At 44.0% G+C, this 16,462-nt stretch overlaps 1 protein-coding gene across 2 annotated transcripts in view; it reads left to right on the top strand.

The window, feature by feature from the left end:
- The window catches only part of LOC126251495 (uncharacterized), an 85,086-nt gene that overhangs the window by 27,788 nt on the left and 40,836 nt on the right, over positions 1-16,462 (top strand). The window lies entirely within an intron of this gene.

Here is a 16,462-nt window from a genome sequence, read left to right as displayed (position 1 = left end):
AGAAGATATCACATGTACCAGGAAAAAAATGTTATAAAGTTCTTTCCAGGGCCAGGCCCTAAAATAGTAGCACGAGGTATTATGAGGAATTCGAATCATTCCATAAAATCATCAGTATTGATATGCTAGTTGAAATTGTGTATTTTATAAAAGTATTCATTCACAGAAAAAGACAAAAAGAAAATTATTCTAGAGACAGGGTTGACAGTTTGTAATGAAATTTGTGCAGTATTAGGTATTCTTTATTTGATAGGAAACCACAGAAATGTACTGAAACTTTGGTCAAATGGGAGAACAGGAATGACTGTTTTGAGATCCTGCATGCATTACAAGAGATTTTTTTTGCTTCTGTATTAGCTGTATTAGATTTGATGATAAAGAAACTGGGGACATGAGATATGAAACAGATAGGTTAGCAGCTGTTAGGAGCTGTCTGGATGCATTTGTGAAAAAATGCATGAATAGCTACAATCTTTTAGTACAATTATTTAGTATTAACGAGAGAGATAGTAGAAGCTTTTAGAGGTCGTTGCAGGTTCATACATTATATTCCCAACAAATGAGCTAAATATGGCATCAAAGTATTTTCTATACGATGCTAAGTCACTGGTTTGTTGGAAGTGTATTGTGGCAAACAGCCTGAAATACAGTTTTGTGTTTCTAATAAATCATTTGATGTTATGTGTAGACTTACCAAGCCAATAAAAGGCACAAATAGAAATATGACTTCAGATAATTCGTATACTAGCTGTCTGCTGGCTCTCTTACTGCTGCAAAACAAAATAACTTATGTAGGAGCCCTAAGAAAGAATAAAAATGAAATACTGCCTGAGAAATTGGTTTGGCAGCTTTTGGATACCAGAAAGATGTTACTATGGTATCATATTTACCTAAATGTAGCAAATCTGTTGTACTCATTTCCACAATGCACAATTAAGGGATAGTAGATGAGGCCACTAAGAAACTTTACCTCTAGACTATAATTATACAAAGGGTGGGGGCTGACCCTGTTGACCAAATGTGCAATAAATATTGAGTAACATGAATGACAAGAAGATGGACAATGGCTATACGGCACCATTGTTGAACGTGGCTGATATCGACGTGCAGGTGTTATTTCAAGAAAATGAAAAGAGCAAGAAATGTCCACATTTAGTTTTTCTATAGAACCTTTCTTTTCAGCTTGTGAAACCACATCTTATCGAAAGAGCCGCAATACCAAATTTACCAGCTGATGTTAGCATATATCTGTATTGTTACAAAGTTCAAGACATGCATATAAAACAGCAACCAATGCAAGTAAATTATTGCTATGTAACAAATTAGCATCTGTAACATGTAAGTAAGTATTGTTAAGCATAAGTCTAAATGTTACTTGCAATTACCGTATGGTGTAATGTAAATTACTGCAATAAATGATAAAGCATACATGATGATCATGCTTCTGTAACATTAAGGAGTGCGCCTGCTCTAGGGTTAAATGTGATGGTTCTTATACAGTTCAGTTTAGTAATACTTCTTATATTAAACGTATCAATGGCAATATGAGCATTTCACTATAAACAGATCATGTATATATTATTATAGAAGGAATGTGGGTCTGTAATTAAGTCTTACTCACAAACTTTCATTACAAGAATGCCAAGCTTTGGCAGATTATTATTCATATGTTAATACAGCTACAAGTGGTCAACATTACTTATCCTTTCCACCCACCATGAGTAGCAGCTAAGTCCCAGTTGTCATGCTGGACATGTCAACAGTCTTCCGGTGGAGGTGCATTATGAGTCAGTGCTATGTATTGACTACAGAAGCAGAGCTGTAGAAGGTGCTATCTATCTCTACAACTCAACAGTTATGAAACCTATTCTCAACACCAGCCATAACAATTTCCATTTTTACAGATTGTCCAAAATTTGTATTTGCTGATCTCATAGGAAACGGTGCAACCTACTGCAACTAGTTGGTCTAGTTCAGACCACGTTATGGGCACTATTGTAGCTCATATCATCACCCATGAAATCACTGATGACATACACAGGTTAGTTTTAGCTTGCTTACATCATGCTACATGAGGCCACATTGCTCCAAAAGCCATGCCACATTCAAGGTGTAATCACCCGTATCTTCAGGTTAAGGAATGTTTTAAAATCTTCCAGTAGTCTGCATGGTCAGTGACATCTGGCTAACAATAAATGCTCCCATGTGACACAAATTAATCATCCATTAATTTTGGCAACTGTGGAGATATTGTTAAAGCCTAACCCCCAGATTAGATTCTGCTGTTGTAACATATTTCTAGAAGACAGGGTTGAAACTATGGCATACCAGCAATAAATGGCACTGCACATGCTATGAACATCCCTGCTTGAGCTTCACATGTGAAAATACCAGGTAACTCATTTGCAGTCATGTCATTCTGCTGTCCTTAACATTTATTCATATTAACTCATGTGCGGCATGAAGTCTTCTCACAAACACAATCAACCAATATGTGCCAACTGTAATTCTGGTGGTACAGCATGAGTCTGCCTGGCAACAGACTGAAATTATATGGCTATTTTTTCATTAACAGAGGACTAAAACCTTGTACTGTTAAACAGCTTTTGCCCACAAAGGTATTTTCATTTTATCAAAGAAGCTAAGGTGTGTACATCTGTAACTGTTCTCCATCTATTAGTGTGATATATGTGTGGGAAGGGTTGAGATACCCTAAGGGGTTGGATCATTATTCATCCTGATCACTGTGATGGCAAACTTGGATCCTCTGCTCCAAATAGAAGGGTCAAACAAAGAGAACTTGTGGCTGACTGGGGGTGTTATTTGGCACATGTAAAGGCAAAATGATCAACTTCCCTTGCCAGCTCACTGGATATAGGACTAGTTCATTGATGCCTTGGAGAAATCAGCTTCTACAACCATTCCAAGGAAAACTGTTCAATTTGTTTTGAGATTAGCATTATTTAAATGTACCTAAGTGGTCATTGAAACAGGGTGAAAGTGATTCCTGGCTATTGTTCTGTGTGTTGCTAGCCTGTAGTGCTAACATTATAGACAGGAGACAAAACGAGTTTTGGAAATTAAAAATGCTGGAAAGACTGTTGCATGCTGAGTAGAAGGCTTTAAGGATACAATCAGCCCACCATCTGTTAAACCTCAAGGAATTTCGTTACCTCACAGTGAGGGATCACTTTCTGTGCATCACTATAATAATAAGAGACATACTGGCCATATTAATACTATGCTGCTTCCTCAAGAATTTTGTCTTCACTATCTCAGTAATAGTAGAAAAAGTTATGGTGATGGGAAGTAGTATTGGTTCAGTTTTAATGGTGTGTTTTGTATCATTAGATTCCAATTTATAGGAAAAAAGTTGCTTGATTATATTAAGAATTAAAATGAGCACAACCTATGATTAAACTATAGGTAACAGGCTACAAAAAGAATCATCCAATTTCAAAAAATCATAACGGTTATGTTATTTGAGATATATGCATGAACAATGTACTGTTGGAAAGAGCAAACTCTCGAGTTTCACGTGGTTCCCATTAGGTAGCAGCATTGTGTGCCCTCTTCAGTTCTGGTAAAAATGGTGTTGGGGCAACAGAAAGCATTTTGTGTACTACGTTTGCACAGCGCAGATCAGTAATAATTGTTGTTCACCATGACTTTCATACAAGGTAGGGTGTGGATCCCCCTTCAGCACAGAACGTTAGATGATGACATGAGCAGTTCCTAGAAGCAGGTTGTTTGTGTAAAGGAAAATTGCCGGGCCATCCCTGAGTATCTGACAGAGGGTTTGAACGCATCCGGCATAGCTTCATAAGGTGTCTGCTGAAATCCGTTCGCTTTGCAGCTCGACAACTCAACATGGACCTGATGTCCATCTGGCATGTGTTGCGTCGATGTTTGCACATGAAACCGTACAAAATTCAGCTACTGCAAGCTCTTCGTGAAGATGACAAACAGCAACGTGTAGAGTTGTGTAATTTCATTCTTGGCAATGTGGAAGATTACAGTTCTCCTCCATGCTTAGTGTTTCGTGATGAGGCAACATTCCATTTAAATAGTAAGGTGAACTGTCATAATGTGAGAATGTGGGGTACGGAACAACCACATGGAGCTGTACAACATGAGAGGGACTTGACTCTTCAAGCTTTCCTGACCAATATGTTGTAAATAGTCTTCACCGGTTTGCTGCCAGCTCACGTTGTGAGGGACTCTCCAAAATTTAATGTGCTTTTTGTGCAGTTTCATGGGAAAAGGTGTATGGTCCAGTTTTCTTTGCAGAGAACACTGTTACAGGAAGCACAATTCTTGATATGCATGAGAACTTTCTTTTCCCACAGTTGGAGACTGCCTTGAATGACTTTATTTACCCATAGGATGGGGCACAGCCACTCTGGCATTTGGAAGTGTAGGAATTTTTAAATCAAAGGGTTACTGATCGATGGATCGGTCGCAGTGGACCAAATGATTCAGCCTTATATTACTAGCCTCCAAGGTCACCACACCTGATTGTATGTGATTATTTCTTGTGGAGGTTTATAAAAGACTCTGTTACCAACAACAATGAATGAACTGAGACATTGCTTAACAGCAGCTGTGGAAGCTGTAACTCAAGACATGGCCGCTGCAGTGTGGGAACAATTTGAATACTGCATAGACAAATGCTGTGCTCACAGAGGGGGGGGGGGGGGCAAATTAATCACCTATGGAAAGGTATGGAGGGGGGAATGAAAGACCCCTTCTGAGTTTCCCGTTCATTAAAAAACAAAATTCATTGTATATGTTAATTATTTTCAGAAATATAGACATGCCAAATCGGATGATTCTTTTTGATACACCCTTTATTATATTGGAGATCTTGCTGGCAACTGGTTTTCACCCTGTCTAACTAAAAGAATGCAGATGTTGCATTAAGAAACCCTGGTAGTGCACACAACAAAACAGGATCTTAAGAACAGGTAGTAGAGGTGTAAAACTATCGTAGGCTACCATAGACTTATCACAAGTAGGTGTAGACTACAGCAGTTTTCCTAGTAGCTTTGGTCAGTTAAGATCATACCCACATAATCTGTATGTTAGATGTGTTGCGAATTATTGGGTGTTACCTAATGCTTTGTTTACATATGCGCTCAGTGTCTTATTAGGTTCTTCTAAAACTGGAAACTATAAACTGTTCAGAAATTGAGTAAGGATATATAAAGGACAGTGTAACCTAAGGAACATTTTTGTTCTACGTAGTTATCCTTTTGTCTGTAAGAAATCAACAATATTTATAGCAAAAGTGAACTTCCCTGTCTTTCATGTAGGTTTTATTAAAAAATTATTGATTTCTAATGTGAAAGAGAGGGATGTTGTTGTAAAAATAAAGAAAACAATACAGATTTATCACTTAGTGCTAGAAAATGCAATTTCTCACTTCAATACTCTGTTAGACTTGTATAAAACGTCCCTTTTATTGCATTTATCAATAACAACAGGAAACTCTTGCCTTTGGTCATGATGATGCATGTAAACTGTACTTGCATCAAACATACTTGGCTTGGTTACATAAAAGTGCAGAAGTTATGTGATAAACTAATTTTTATTACTTACAAAATGCAATTTAAATTCTTTAAGGATATAAAATATATAATAGACTAACACTGAATGATACGTGATTCTGTTGTTTGCAAACAGGGTGGTGATGCTTCTACAATATCTGAGAAACCTGGAATTCTCAGGGAACTACATTTTACCTTGAAAAAATCAGGAAAATCTTAGGGAATTTCAGGAATTCCCTGGGTTTTTAAAATAGCATTGGAATTTAATTTTATTGGTTTTTATAAATCACAAATTTTACATTACTTAATATTTCAAAGTGTGTTAATTGTTGTTGTTGTTGTTGTTGTTGTGGTCTTCAGTCCTGAGACTGGTTTGATGCAGCTCTCCATGCTACTCTATCCTGTGCAAGCTTCTTCATCTCCCAGTACCTACTGCAACCTACATCCTTCTGAATCTGCTTAGTGTATTGAACTCTTGGTCTCCCTCTACGATTTTTACCCTCCACGCTGACCTCCAATGCTAAATTTGTGATCCCTTGATGCCTCAAAACATGTCCTACCAACTGATCCCTTCTTCTAGTCAAGTTGTGCCACAAACTTCTCTTCTTCCCAATCCTATTCAATACCTCCTCATTAGTTACGTGATCTACCCACCTTATCTTCAGCATTCTTCTGTAGCACCACATTTCGAAAGCTTCTATTCTCTTCTTGTCCAAACTGGTTATCGTCCATGTTTCACTTCCATACATGGCTACACTCCATACAAATACTTTCAGAAATGACTTCCTGACACTTAAATCTATACTTGATGTTAACAAATTTCTCTTCTTCAGAAACGCTTACCTTGCCATTGCCAGTCTACATTTTATATCCTCTCTACTTCGACCATCATCAGTCATTTTGCTCCCCAAATAGCAACACTCATCTACTACTTTAAGTGTCTTCATTTCCTAATCTAATTCCCTCAGCATGACCTCGACTACATTCCATTATCCTCATTTTGCTTTTGTTGATGTTCATCTTATATCCTCCTTTCAAGAGACTGTCCATTCCGTTCAGCTGCTCTTCCAGGTCCTTTACTGTCTCTGACAGAATTACAATGTCATCGGCGAACCTCAAAGTTTTTATTTCTTCTCCATGGATTTTAATACCTACTCCGAACTTTTCTTTTGTTTCCTTTATTGCTTGCTCAATATACAGACTGAATAACATCGGGGATATGCTACAACCCTGTCTCACTCCCTTCCCAACCACTGCTTCCCTTTCATACCCCTCGACTCTAATAACTGCCATCTGGTTTCTGTACAAATTGTAAATAGCCTTTCGCTCCCTGTATTTTACCCCTGCCACCTTCAGAATTTGAGAGAGAGTATTCCGGTTAACGTTGTCAAAAGCTTTCTTTAAGTCTACAAATGCTAGAAACGTAGGTTTGCCTTTTCTTAATCTTTCTTCTAAGATAAGTCGTAGGGTCAGTATTGCCTCACGTGTTCCAACATTTCTACGGAATCCAAACTGATCTTCCCCGAGGTCCGCTTCTACCAGTTTTTCCATTCGTCTGTAAAGAATTCGCGTTAGTATTTTGCAGCTGTGACTTATTAAACTGATAGTTCGGTAATTTTCACATCTGTCAATACTTGCTTTATTTGGTATTGGAATTATTATATTCTTCTTGAAGTCTGTGGGTATTTTGCCTGTCTCATACATCTTGCTCACCAGATGGTAGAGTTTTGTCATGACTGGCTCTCCCAAGGCCATCAGTAGTTCTAATGGAATGTTGTCTACTCCCGGGGCCTTGTTTCGACTCAGGTCTTTCAGTGCTCCGTCAAACTCTTCACGCAGTATCTTATCTCCCATTTCATCTTCATGTACATCCTCTTCCATTTCCATAATACTGTCCTCAAGTACATCGCCCTTGTATAAACCCTCTATATACTCCTTCCACCTTTCTGCCTTCCCTTCTTTGCTTAGAACTGGGTTGCCATCTGAGCTCTTGATATTCATACAAGTGGTTCTCTTCTCTCCAAAGGTCTCTTTAATTTTCCTGTAGGCAGTATCTATCTTACCCCTAGTGAGACAAGCCTCTACATCGTTACATTTGCCCTCTAGCCATCCCTGCTTAGCCATTTTGCACTTTCTGTCGACCTCATTTTTGAGACGTTTGTATTCCCTTTTGCCTGCTTCATTTACTGCATTTTTATATTTTCTCTTTTCATCAATTAAATTCAATATTTCTTCTGTTACCCAAGGATTTCTATTAGCCCTCGTCTTTTTACCTACTTGATCCTCTGCTGCCTTCACTACTTCATCCCTCAGAGCTACCCATTCTTCTTCTACTGTATTTCTTTCCCCCATTCCTGTCAATTGTTCCCTTATGCTCTCCCTGAAACTCTGTACAACCTCTGGTTCTTTCAGTTTATCCAGGTCCCATCTCCTTAAATTCCCACCTTTTTGCAGTTTCTTCAGTTTTAATCTGCAGTTCATAACCAATAGATTGTGGTCAGAATCCACATCTGCCCCTGGAAATGTCTTACAATTTAAAACCTGGTTCCTAAATCTCTGTCTTACCATTATATAATCTATCTGATACCTTTTAGTATCTCCAGGATTCTTCCATTCGTGAAATCTTCTCGGGTGATCAGCCGAGTGAGGGCGTCGTCTTCTCGCAACGTTTCGAAGGGTTTCGTACCCATCATCTTCAAGCGAAGATGATGGGTACGAAACCCTTCGAAACGTTGCGAGAAGACGACGCCCTCACTCGGCTGATCACCCGAGAAGATTTCACAAATGGAATACGCCGAGAAAGTCTCAAATCACATTTAGGATTCTTCCAGGTATACAACCTTCTTTTATGATTCTTGAACCAAGTGTTAGCTATGATTAAGTTATGCTCTGTGCAAAATTCTACAAGGCGGCGTCCTCTTTCATTTCTTCCCCCCCCAATCCATATTCACCTACTATGTTTCCTTCTCTCCCTTTTCCTACCAATTCCAGTAACCCATGACTATTAAATTTTCGTCTCCCTTCACTACCTGAATAATTTCTTTTATCTCGTCATACATTTCATCAATTTCTTCATCATCTGCAGAGCTAGTTGGCATATAAACTTGTACTACTGTAGTAGGCATGGGCTTTGTGTCTATCTTGGCCACAATAATGCGTTCACTATGCTGTTTGTAGTAGCTAACCCGCACTCCTATTTTTTTATTCATTATTAAACCTACTCCTGCATTACCACTATTTGATTTTGTATTTATAACCCTGTAATCACCTGACCAAAAGTCTTGTTCCTCCTGCCACCGAACTTCACTAATTCCCACTATATCTAACTTTAACCTATCCATTTCCGTTTTTAAATTTTCTAACCTACCTGCCCGATTAAGGGATCTGACATTCCACGCTCCGATCCGTAGAATGCCAGTTTTCTTTCTCCTGATAACGACGTCCTCTTGAGTAGTCCCCGCCCGGAGATCCGAATGGGGGACTATTTTACCTCCGGAATATTTTACCCAAGAGGACGCCATCATCATTTAATCATACAGTAAAGCTGCATGTCCTCGTGAAAAATTACGGCTGTAGTTTCCCCTTGCTTTCAGCCGTTCGCAGTACCAGCACAGCAAGGCCATGTTGGTTAATTTTACAAGGCCAGATCAGTCAATCACCCAGACTGTTGCCCCTGCAACTACTGAAAAGGCTGCTGGCCCTCTTCAGGAACCACATGTTTGTCTGGCCTCTCAACAGATACCCCTTCGTTGTGGTTGCACCTACGGTACGGCCATCTGTATCGCTGAGGCACGCAAGCCTCCCCACCAACGGCAAGGTCCATGGTTCATGGGGGAAGTGTGTTAATTATATGAATATTATTCCATATGAGTTATATTGTGACTTGGCAAGACAGCCAAGCCACTAGGAGAGGAAGCCGAAAGGCACGCGTTTAAGCTCACGCAGGCTGGCGTGAGGTCTGGAACAGGTAAAGTAATCGAGTCTAGTAAAAAAAGTACGCAGCTTCTGGAATACTTAACTTTAATCCATAATTGGTGAACATCGGTCTGACGGTACATGCATCACAAGATAAATAGCAAATGATAATGGTGCCTTGCTAGGTCGTAGCTAATGACGTAGCTGAAGGCTATGCTAACTATCGTCTCGGCAAAAGAGAGCGTAATTTGTCAGTGAACCATCGCTAGCAAAGTCGGCTGTACAACTGGGGCGAGTGCTAGGAAGTCTCTCTAGACCTGCCGTGTGGCGGCGCTCGGTCTGCAATCACTGATAGTGGCGACACGCGGGTCCTACGTGTACTAACGGACCGCGGCCGATTTAAAGGCTACCACCTAGCAAGTGTGGTGTCTGGCGGTGACACCACAAGTTATTGATGTGTAAAAATTCCAGTGAAAATATTAATTATGACAATATTAGAGAAGGAAAGTTGCTACTTACCATATCGCGGAAATGCTGAGTTGCAATAGGCACAACAGAAAGATTCACACAATTATAGCTTTTGGCCATTAAGGCCTTTGTGAGCAATAGACGCACATGCACACACGCACACACACTCTCACACAAATGCAACTAGCACATGCGTCTGCAGTCTCAGACAATTTAAACCACCCCCCCTGCGGGTCCGGGGTAAGAATAGGCCCGAGGTATGCCTACCTGTTGTAAGAGGCGACTAAAAGGAGTCCCTCCCCCTCAAGGGGGTAGTTTGCGCCTGCGTCCGGAGACGGATGGTTCCACGACTTATATTTGTGGTCATTTTGGTTTTTCGCTTATTTTGGTTTCTTCATTCCTTTGTTTGGTTCCTTTCTTTGTCCTTCTCCCTCTCACTGTCTTCCTTACTTTTTACCTTGCCTTCTTCTCCTTGCCTTCTTCTCCTTGCCTTCTTCTCCTTGCCTTCTTCTCCTTGCCTTCTTCTCCTTGCCTTCTTCTCCTTGCCTCCTTCTCCTTGCCTCCTTCTCCTTGCCTCCTTCTCCTTGCCTCCTTCTCCTTGCCTCCTTCTCCTTGCCTCCTTCTCCTTGCCTCCTTCTCCTTGCCTCCTTCTCCTTGCCTCCTTCTCCTTGCCTCCTTCTCCTTGCCTCCTTCTCCTTGCCTCCTTCTCCTTGCCTCCTTCTCCTTGCCTCCTTCTCCTTGCCTCCTTCTCCTTGCCTCCTTCTCCTTGCCTCCTTCTCCTTGCCTCCTTCTCCTTGCCTCCTTCTCCTTGCCTCCTTCTCCTTGCCTCCTTCTCCTTGCCTCCTTCTCCTTGCCTCCTTCTCCTTGCCTCCTTCTCCTTGCCTCCTTCTCCTTGCCTCCTTCTCCTTGCCTCCTTCTCCTTGCCTCCTTCTCCTTGCCTCCTTCTCCTTGCCTCCTTCTCCTTGCTTTTTTGTCCACCCTCTGGTCTCCGCCTTGGCGTTTGAGACAGTCTGTCCTTTCTCTCCCTCTCCCCCTTTTTTTCCCTCTTCTTCTTTCCTGCCTGTGCGTGCTTGAAGGCTGACCCTCGCGTTCGCACATGTAGCCGGTGACGGGGTAACGTGTAATTCCTCGCCCTGGGTAGACAAGTAAGGCACACACGTACCCCCTGGTAAAGGCCAGGCCCAGGGAGGGGTGATTGCCTCAGCTGACACCTCCGACCATTGTCTCCTTCCTGATGTCTCGGGCTCCCTCTTTGTGGACGATTTTGCGATCTACTACAGCTCTCAACGGACCAGCCTTCTTGAACGACGTCTTCAAGGATGTCTCGATCGCCTCCACTCTTGGAGCATCGACACCGGCTTCCGTTTTTCTCCCAGTAAGACCGTTTGCGTTAATTTTTGGCGACGTAAGGAGTTTCTTCCGCCCTCCTTACATCTAGGTCCTGTCAACCTTCCGTTTTCCAACGCCGCTAAATTCTTGGGTCTTATGTTTGACAGAAAACTGTGCTGGTCCTCCCACGTTTCCTATCTTTCGGCTCGCTGTCTGCGATCCCTTAACACCCTCCGTGTCCTGAATGGTACCTCCTGGGGAGCGGACCGAGTGGTCCTTCTCCACCTCTATCGCGCCTTAGTGCGCTCGAAATTGGACTATGGAAGCATAGTCTACTCCTCTGCTCGGCCGTCTATTCTTCGGCGTCTCGACTCTATCCACCACCGTGGATTACGTTTAGTGTCTGGAGCTTTTTACACCAGCCCTGTGGAAAGCCTTTATGCTGAGACTGCTGAACCTCCGCTGTCCAATCGGCGAGCAGTTCTTCTGAGTCGTTATGCTAGCCATCTGTCTTCCATGCCTGCTAATCCAGCCCATGACCTTTTTTTCGACGCCTCCTTTGATGTAGGGTATGCAGGCCGCCCCTCCTCCCTACTACCACCGGGAGTCCGCTTCCGTCAACTACTCCATTCTCTTTCCTTCCGCTTTCCTAAAACCTTCTTGACAACTTGGGGTACAGCACCGCCTTGGCTCCGTCCCCGGATCTGCCTGCTCCGTGACCTTTGTCGATTTCCCAAGGATGGTACCCCTTCACTTGTTTATCGTCGGGCATTTGCTGCTCTATGTGCACAAATGACGGACGCCACATTTATTTACACCGACGGCTCGAAAACATCGTTAGGTGTAGGGAGTGCCTATATTGTTGGTGACACCCCAAATCACTTTCGGCTTCCCGACCAGTGTTCGGTTTATACTGCGGAGCTTTACGCTGTTCTCCAGGCTGTCCACTACATCCGCCGCCATCAGCGGATACAGTATGTTATCTGCTCAGATTCTCTCAGCTCTCTCCTCAGTCTCCACGCTCTTTATCCTGTGCACCCTCTGGTCCACCGGATTCAAGACTGCCTGCGCTTGCTCCACCTGGGGGGCGCCTCGGTGGCGTTCCTCTGGCTCCCGGGACACTTTGGTATCTGTGGAAATGAGGCGGCCGATATTGCAGCCAAGGCTGCAGTCTCACTTCCTCGGCCAGCTATTCAATCGCTTCCCTTCGCCGATCTACGGAGCGTTCTATGTCGTCGTGTTGTTCATTTATGGGACACGCATTGGTCGACACTTACCCATAATAAATTGCGGGACGTGAAAGCTCTTCCTTGTGCTTGGACCTCTTCCTCCCGAACGCGTCGTCGGGAGGAGGTAATTTTAACTAGACTCCGGATAGGGCACTGTCTTTTTAGCCATCGACATCTTTTAAGCGGCGATCCTCCCCCACTATGTCCCCACTGCTCTCAGCTGTGGACGGTAAGACACCTTTTAATTGAGTGCCCCTATTTTAATCCGTTACGCTCCCGTCTACAGCTATCGCCTGATATATCGTCGATTTTAGCAGATGACACGCGCTCCGCCGACCGCGTTCTCAAGTTTATTAGTGCCAGTGAAATGACGTCAGTCATTTGAAGCTTTTTTGGGGACAACCAACCCCTTTCTGTAGTGGATTTTTAAGCCTTCCTTCTGCTTTTAGTTTCTCCAATTTTATGACTTTCGTTCTCATTGCTGCTGGTTTTAAATTTCGGTTTTTTACTGTTTCCTAAGTCACGGACCGGGCGCTAATGACCATAGAAGTTTTGCACCCCCCCCCCCCCAAAAAAAAAAAAAAAAAATCCGACCATGCCGATTGGTCCCTCCGTCCATTTCCCGGGAGGTGTGACCTGAGGTGTAAACATTCACCTAAGGCGGGAGCGCCCTCTTGAGAGGGTCCCCACAAGGAAGGAGCACACCATCGGAGATGCTGGCAATCATGGGGGATTCCTCCGCAATGGATTTCTCTTCTTCTCTCTCGACTTCTGCCCAAAAACGGAAACTTGACCAGCCACCAGTGACAAAAGTACTACCGCCTGCCCCTAAGTTCCTCGTAGTTTCTAGATCTGAGGACGGAAAGGATTTTTCATCTGTCAACCCTTTCGTTATTCAGAAGGGCGTAGATGCTATAGCTGGATCTGTCAAGTCTTGTACCAGGATGCGTAACGGTACCTTGTTGTTAGAATCTGAGAGCGCCTTTCAGGCACAAAAACTGCTTCGGGCCCCACTCCTGTACACGTTACCTGTCCGGGTGGAGGCTCACTGCACTTTGAATTCGTCGCGTGGTGTGGTATCTACTAGATCACTCGACGGATTGACTGATGAGGAGATCCAGTCTTTCCTCGCTGAGCAGGGCGTGATGGCTGTCCATACGGTCATGAAAAAGGTCAACAATTACCTTGTACCGACCTGGACACTTTTCTTGACCTTTGATAGTGTTCAGCTGCCGTCGCGCATCAAAGCGGGCTATGAGGTTATTTCTGTTCATCCCTATGTCCCGACACCTACGCGCTGCTGCCAGTGTCAGCGTCACTTGTGGCAGGGACGCCCATGAGGGTGACTGTCCACCTCCATCTCCTCGTTGCGTGAACTGTCAGGATGACCATGCCGCGTCCTCCCGTGACTGTCCCATCTACAAGGATGAACGCTGTATACAGGAAATTCAGGTCAAAGAGAAACTGTCCATCTTGGCTGCTCGCAAGCTATTTGCTAGTAGGAAGCCCACGCTGCCCCCAGCGGGGAAATACAGTATGGTCGTCCGTTCGGCCAGTGCTAAGATCGCTCGGTCAGCGTCTCCTCTTCCTCCCGTCACCCCTAAGACACAAGCACCTTTATCAGCTTCTGCCAAGACTAAGACCCAGAAGTCTGATACACGGGCCTTCATGAAGGAACCGTTCTGTGAAGACTTCCTTCGTACCTCGAACTCCCAGCCATCGACCAGTACTTCGATTAAACAACCTTCCAAGAAGGCTCATACGAAGCAAAGTTCTCCTTCTCCGCCACGGTGCGTTACTTCTCCTGCGCCACCCAGCGGTTGCCGCCCCAGGCCGTCATCCGTTTCGCCTGGCCGCACTGCTGGTAGCCGAACATCTGGCTGTTCACCGGCGGAGGAAGTTCCCCCTCCCGGCCATCTTAACAAGATGGCCGACAAACCTATTGAACAAATGGACGATGACTGTCTGCCTATTGATAGCGGCGGCAGTGCTCGCTCGAAGCCAGGCCCTCAGCGGCCTTCGAGGTGACCCCTTCTTGCTTCTCCTTTTTCTTTTTCTTCTCGCAATGGCACCTCTTCATTGGAATATTCGCGGCATTCGCTCCAACCAAGAGGACTTAAAGTTGCTGCTACGCTTGCACTGTCCACTCGTCGTAGCTCTCCATGAAACGAAGCTACGCCCATGCGATCAAATTGACTTGGCACACTATGCCTCTGTGCGTTCTGACCTACCCCCTGTGGCAGGTATTCTGGCTCATGGAGGGGTTATGTTGCTGGTCCGGGATGATATTTACTACGATCCCATCACATTGCACACCGACCTGCAGGCAGTTGCTGTCCGAATTACTCTCCCCACTTTTACATTTTCCATTTGTACCGTTTACACTCCATTGTCGTCTGCTGTTACCTGGGCAGACATGATGCAAATTATTGCTCAGCTACCTGCACCATTTTTGTTAACTGGAGACTTCAATGCCCACCATCCCCTTTGGGGCTCTCCAGCATCCTGCCCGAGAGGCTCCCTGTTAGCAGACCTTTTCAACCACCTCAATCTTGTCTGCCTCAATACTGGCGCCCCTACTTTTCTCTCGGACACAACTCATACCTATTCCCATTTAGACCTCTCTATATGTACTACCCAACTTGCATGCCGGTTTGAGTGGTACGCACTTTCTGATACGTATTCGAGCGACCACTTCCCTTGTGTTATCCATCTCCTGCATCATACCCCCTCTCTATGCTCAAAATAGTTGGAACATATCCAAAGCAGACTGGGGCTCTTCTCTCCCTGGGCGATCTTTCAGGATCAAACCTTCGCAAGCTGCGATAGTCAGGTCGCACACCTCACGGAAGTCATTCTCACTGCTGCTGAATATCCCTCACACTACTTCTTCTCCACGTCGCGTACCGGTCCCCTGGTGGACAGCAGCATGTAGAGACGTTTTATTTGCTCGTCAACGTGCTTTACGCACCTTTAAACACTACCCTACGATGGCGAATTGTATCAATTATAAACGATTACGTGCGCAGTGTCGTTATGTTATTAAAGAAAGCAAGAAAGCCAGCTGGGTGCTTTCACAAGCACCTTCAACAGTTTTACTCCTTCTGTTGTCTGGGGTAGCCTGCACCGGCTATCTGGCACTAAGGTCCACTCACCAGTTTCTGGCTTGATGGTCGCGAATGACGTCCTTGTGGCCCCTGAGGATGTCTCCAATGCCTTCGGGGACTTTTTCGCAATAAAAATTGCAGGCACACAAGCAACGCCAAAAGGCAAGCGTTGTTATTGGTATGGGCAGAAAGGTGTATTGACAACAAGGTGCCTAATGGCCTCACAAGGGAAGCTGGAGGTATGCTTCTGACACATCAGTCTTGGAAAAGCAGTGGCCACTTGACAATTTTGTGAGCAACTCGTCAGAGCGGGGCAAAGGGTGTGTATCTATCACAGACTGTGCGTTAATCGTGACACTGAAGCTGCCGTAGAGGCAAAGCTTACCCATCAGCCTCTTAACAATGACTAGTGGTGTAGTCCATTCACTGGAAGAAATAGGGCATATGACAATGAGTGACATCAAACGGTCTGATTAGGCCTGAACAGAGTTACACAACATGACAGTCACTTGTTGCACCCAAAAAAAAAACTAGGGCAGGCAGACTCTTTTGTGGTAATGTGGGCCTAAAAACCAGTAGCTCAACCGAGCTCATAGGTGAATAGAGATGAAAACTCAGGGCAGAGGGATGCCAGTTGCTGATACAGAACTTGATCTGACACTAAATGTACCTCATCAGCAATGGGGAAACTGAAAGTGTTAAATGCATCTAACCCGAACAGGTCTGCGGTAAGGGCATGATCCTCAACAAGGATGGTGAAAGGGCAAACAGATTTGTAAGAGATAGGAGCAGGGAATTGACCTAGGATCGGAATCTCCTGTTTAATTAACTAACTGACTTAAATGAAACTGTGACTAAGCAAGCT

This window comes from Schistocerca nitens, chromosome 4 (assembly GCF_023898315.1).
Source record: "Schistocerca nitens isolate TAMUIC-IGC-003100 chromosome 4, iqSchNite1.1, whole genome shotgun sequence".
Classification (NCBI taxonomy): Eukaryota; Metazoa; Arthropoda; class Insecta; order Orthoptera; family Acrididae; genus Schistocerca; species Schistocerca nitens.
Note: the sequence above shows the minus strand (reverse complement) of the source record. Positions and strands in the feature narration are given on the sequence as shown.